A 6,000-nucleotide genomic window follows, 5' to 3' on the forward strand; every position below is an offset into this window, starting at 1 on the left:
GAGAGCCCCGCTCCCGGGGCACCCACCGGGCCGAGTTCACCCAGAAAGGACTGAAATCTAAGCGAAACGGCCACACAGATAAGAGGTCAGTGAAGATGGGACGGAACAGCGTGTGCCGCGGCTGAGTCCCCCTTGCGAGCGGCCCCTTGTAACCAGCCCTCGGTGGAGCAAGCAGAGACCCACTCGCAGCCCGTGGATGACCCACGTCGAGAAGAGATGCCAGAGCCTGAGCACGGTACGCATCTAGAGTCTGTGGGATGACCCCCGCCGATGGGGAGGTGCTTTGTTAAAGGAGATGCCTGAGCCTGAGACTATTGTGAATCATGGGCACAGGTCGAGGCGCATTTTACGCATTTTATGCATTTACGCATCTAAGTCTGTTCGGAGGCGCATTTAAGGTCGATATGCCGACCCACGCCAGAGCGCATTTAAATTTTGTTGATGACCCATGCCAGAGCGAGTGGCTACGGCTCCTTAAAGGTCCAGGACTGGTAAAGCCCGCACTTGGGGCAAATCCGATGGGGTAAGGATTTGCCCCGCAGCGGGTAGGATTCACGCTTTCGCCATGAGTAGGGGATCCACTGGAGGAAGGGACAATTGGTGTAAGGACTCCTTTTCCTTTAAGAGAAGCGGCAGTAACAACATGGAATGAACTGACCTGCACTCCCCCATTCCCTGCCCCCTGCGCCGCTGGGGGGAGGAGGTAGAGCCAGGAAGAAGAGGCAAAAGGGGGGAGTGATATTGTTTTTAAGACCTGTCCTTGTTTTCTTGTTATCCTCTCAAGTAACCGTTTTTGTGTGCTTTTCTCTTTGTAGGTAGCTGTTAATAAATAGTTTTGCTTTAAGAAAACAGCCTTTTTTGCCCGGGACCATGGTTGGTGGGTGCTCCTCTGTTCCTGTCTCAATCCTCAGCTCTTTTATTACATTTTTCTCCTCTCCATTTTACTGGAGTGGGAGAGCTGCGTGGGGTTTAGTTGCCGGATCAGCCTAACCCACGACAGTCTTTTTTGGCGCCCCACGTTGGGCGCCAATTAAGACTGTGGTGGGTTAGGCTGCTCCGGCAACTATATCCTACACAGTCCCCTCTCACCCTCCCACACCTCAGGGATGAGGGAGAGAATCAAAGAGGAAAAAGAGAAGAGACCCGAGGGTTGAAATAAGAACAATTTACTACTACTGCTACCAATATATATATATATATACAGATACGTACAAGGATAAACATATGCAAACGAGTGATGTACGGTGTAATTGCTCACCACCCGTTGACCGAGGCCCGTCTCGTCCCGAAACTGCAATCCCGAAACAGATAAAACTTGATACCGCAATCCCGGACGAACAGGAGGCCCCGAGACAGAGAGCAAGAGAGAGAGAAAACACTCTGAGCACCCGAAAGTGAGAGTCCCGGAAGGGCAAAAGCCCTTCTTTCCGGCTGACCCTTGCTTTTATACTGGGCATGACGCTGCATGATATGGAATACTAATTGGCCAATTTCGCGCTCAATCTTAAGTTCAGGTACAAATCATAAGGAGAGTCGTGGACCCCTTGTCCCAGCTATGCTCCCCCCTTATCCTGTTGTGCTCCTGCACACTGGCAAGAACCCGGCAGACTGAAAAGTCCTTGAGACCTCAGTGCCAACTATAAACATCAGAGCACTATCAGCGTTCTTCTCAGAGCGAGCCTCTGAGTAAAACCAAAACACGGAGCTCTTCTAGCTGCTAAAAAGAAGAGCTAATCCTGGTCCCAGCAAAAACCAGGACACCCCATGAAACAGAAGCTCAACAAAAGCCATCTGACTGGCAAAGGGGGAAGGCAAAACACATTTCAAGTTTCCTGCACTTTCACAAGATTCATGTGCCAGCTTGCAGCCACCTTTGAAAACTGTCCTGTTCCTTCTCCCCACTCCCAAACATGAAGTTTCAGCAATCTCTTTGTTAACAGAGCTTTTATGGTATCTTCTAAACAGATGAAACTTCCACCTCCCCCAGTCCTGCTATTTCACTCTAACTTCACAGCATGGGACAGACAGGAGAGATGACAGTCTGTTTTACCAGCAAAGCAACAGTTTTATCCCATTATGTGTGCAGGAAGGACATAGCTGTGTAATTAAAAAGCCACACTCCACCTTCTTGGTCTCAGCAAATCCCCTATTCTTGCAACAGACATTCCCGTTTCCTCACTTTGCTTTTAGTCTCCGCTACTGGTGGGGGATGCACACTTGGAACATCAGGCTTCCAGGATGCTCCTCCTTTAAGTGCCACTCTCCTGACGAAACCTTTCAGCATGCATCACAGTTATACCAGAAACTTGTTTTTCAGCACACTTTCATTAGGGTATCTTTTTTTTTCCCTTTTGTTTACCATTAAGCGGTAAATTTATGTAACACAAAGGGTAAATGGTAAAAATAGTAATTTTACTCCTCTTTCCTTTTCCAACTATATTTTTATGAACAATAGTTGCAATTTCATCATCTTCTTGCTCCCTGAACCCCATCAGGGTTGAAATAATTTTTGCTGTTCTACATTTAGCCACATATAAAACTGTAATGTCAATGCATGGGAATCACTTCAGTCCCTGTGCCATAAACAAGACCTCTACAAGAGGACAAGCCCAACGTGACACATTTACAATGAAACCAAGCTACAGGAACAGGAGAACTGAAATTTCAAACAAATAAGAACCTATTTTCTGACCAAATTTGAAAAGGTTAATAACATTCCCTTTGAGATTGCCTAGTATGCTATCATTCAGAGGTATTGCCATCCCTTCAGACTGCTTTGCTTTACCAGTAGTTCCCTCAAGTCAATTTTCAGAAGCAGTTAAGAAGAGATTCTCTTAAAAATGTTGTGAATAGCAAAGTTTTGATCTTAAAAGATTTCATGAACTCTTGATTATTTCCACAAAATTGGCTTCAGCACATATCAATTAAAAAAGAATCACATTTAGCATCTTATGCTGCATTTCTAAATGCTTACTAGCTTAATACTTAACAAACTATGCGGAGTTGTCGGATCGGATTATTTGGTGAAAGTACAGAGGTAACTCCACTTTCAGATACTAGTGAGTTTATCCTTACCTGTTTGGAGATTTCACTCCTTTTCCAGGTACTTTGGAAACAGGTGTTTTCTGCAGTTCCCTTATATTATGCCGCCCCGTGAGGAAGAGGTCACCAGAAGGAGCTAAGGAATTTTAATCTCAAGAAATTTCTAGGGCTTTTCCATTAACTATCTGGTCTTCATCGCTACTGTGCTTGCCTTGCGCTACTTCGTTAATCATTAACCACGTGCAGCTGCGGTCAATAGTTTTACCAGCCATTCCTTCTCAACAAGGGGGAAAAAAAGAAAACTTATGAATTCGTTTGGCGGCAATTCACAAGGGTTAGGGTGAGAGGGACGTGGGACTTCTCACACGCACAGCCTCGAGTGGAAACACACTGGCTGCCAGCGAGACGCGGAACGGAGCGAGCCGACGGCGCCAGCAGATCCCGCGCCTGCCGATCTGAAGCCCGGGAATTCCGCTGATGAAAACGCCTACACAACTGCGATGTCTGGCGGTTCCCACTGGAAAGCAAGCGGGACAAGGAATGACACGCCAAAGCCAGACCCCCCGGCGCAGGGGGGGCGGAACCCTCGCGCTCCCGGACCGGGCGTCGGGAGGGCACGGGAGCGGACGGGCACCCCGCGGCGTGCGGGACCGGCCCGGCCCTGCCCCCCCCGGGCGGCACTGCTGTCACCCGAGTGCCGCGGGCGGCTGGCCGACAGCCGACCTTCGGTTGGAGCCGTTTTACTGCTGTTTCACAGGAGGCAAGGTCCAGAGTGCTGCCCTGCTCGGTTACGGCCATAAAACAAAGCAAACCAAAGCAAGAGGGGGAAAAAAATCCCCACGTCTTTAACGCGGGACGGCGATATCCCACCGCGGGGCCCGTCCGTGCCCGCCCTCTGCCGGTGGCGGCGGGAGAGGAGGGTGGGGGCGAGGGGGGACACCGGGACCTTCCCGCCTGCAGCGCTCCGGCGGGCAGAGCCCGTTCCCTTCAGCTCTGGAATGAGGCAAAGTCCGGGCTGTGTTTCAACCGGCGTGCACTGATGTGTCAGGCGTATCTCCTTGGATATTAGGAAAAAATTTTTTACCATGAGAGTGGTAGAACACTGGAACAGGTTGCCCAGAGAGGTGGTGGATGCTCCATCCCTGGAGACGTTCAAGGCCAGGTTGGACAAGGCCCTGAGCAACCTGATCTAGTTGGAGATATCCCTGTTCCTTGCAGGGGGGTTGGACTAGATGACCTTTGAAGGTCCCTTCCAGCCCTAACCATTCTATGATTCTATGATTCTATGATTCTATGATTCTATGATTCTATGATCTCTATCTACCGATTTATTTACGTATTTTTCCTCTTGGAAGACTGTTTTTGGGTTTGTTTTTTTTTTGTCCTGATTTACTCCAGGATTTAAACCGGTCAGCAAGGGAGACTGGGAGTTAGCAAAATGGGATTGCATCGTCACAAGCTCCTGTTTGTTGGGGGCTGTCGTGGGTTAGGTTGAACCCCCCCCCCACACACACAGGCGGTCACTCCCCCTCCCCCCCCCCCCAGGAATGAGGGAGAGAATTAAAGGATAAATGGGAAACCCCTTGGTTGAGATAAGAATAATTTAATACAGATGATTTAATACACAGGGTAGAGGCTCACCACCCCCCTCGTATGCGAAGCCCGTCTCGTCCCGAAGCTGCAATCCCGGACGAACGCGAGGCCCCGAAATAGAGAGGGGCAGAGAGGGAGAGATAGTGCTCCGAGAGTGGGAGTACTGGGAGAGAGAGAAAAAGAAAGAAAAACAACAGAGCAAAAGCGCAGCAAGCGCGAAAGAGCAGAAGCGGCAAAAGAGCCAAAGTGCAAAAGCCCTTCTGTCCGGCTGACCCTCACTTTTATACTGGGCATGACGCTGCATGATATGGAATACTAATTGGCCAGTTTGGCCCTCAGTCCTAAGTTCCAATACAAACCACAAGGGGAATCGTGGCCCCCTTGTCCTGGCTATGCTCCCCCCTTATCCCGCTGTGCTTCTGTACTCCAGCACACTGAAAAGTCCTTGGAGTTTCACATCCAACCACAAACATCAACTTGCTGTCAGCATTCTTCTCAGAGCGAGCCTCTGAGTAAAACCAAAACACGGAGCTCTTCTAGCTGTTAGAAAGAAGAGCTAACCCGGTCCCAGCTAAAACTGGGACAGGGGCTGTCTTTCTGTAAGGAGGGTGGTGAGCGCCAGCACATGTGCTTCCAGGGGATGGATGGCCGGAGATGGAGAGCCTCGTGGGCTGCCTAACCCCCCTCGAGCCCGGACCTCTCCCTCCTGCTGCACCGCACGTCTCAGTGAGAAGAAACGCCCGTCTTCAGCAGCTGCGAGCACCATTCTGTTGTTCCTCAGCTCCTACGCGGCGGCAGGAAAAGCTGCATTCTACCCAGGAGAAGCCTTCACGACACATCCCTGTGTGCCGCTGACCAAAAAAGCCTGGAGATACCCATTTACGCACAACTTTTAGGATACTTGCTCCTGACTTGCAAGTGAGCAGTATCTATTCTCAGTCCAGTGCTCATTTTAGAGGGTGAGGCATAAGCTCGGCTCATTCCCTGCCATTCATCACCCTGTTTTGGGTTGAAATGAAGCCCTCGTACGGCTTTGGGTCCCCCATGGGCTCTGCTCTGCCATAGCAGCTGAACCAGGCAGACTCTGCGCCCCCAGCACACCCTCCCAGCAGCAGGCTGGGGGGCAACAGGTCACAGACCCTTGGGGGTATCACCTTCTGGGGTGGTAGGGAGCAAATTCGATGCTGACATGTCCATTTCTCTAAGGGCAGCCTTAATTCAGTTGAAGGGAGCCTGCACTTGATAGTAGCGCAAGCTTTACTGTTCTTTCCTCAGCTATTCGTGCTAGCTCCAGTTGTTTCTGTGTGAGCTGGCCCTCGTGTGGACACATGTACTGGGTCAGATCAAACGTCTCTCTAGCCCGAC

This window comes from Tauraco erythrolophus, chromosome 3 (assembly GCF_009769465.1).
Source record: "Tauraco erythrolophus isolate bTauEry1 chromosome 3, bTauEry1.pri, whole genome shotgun sequence".
NCBI classification, from domain to species: Eukaryota; Metazoa; Chordata; class Aves; order Musophagiformes; family Musophagidae; genus Tauraco; species Tauraco erythrolophus.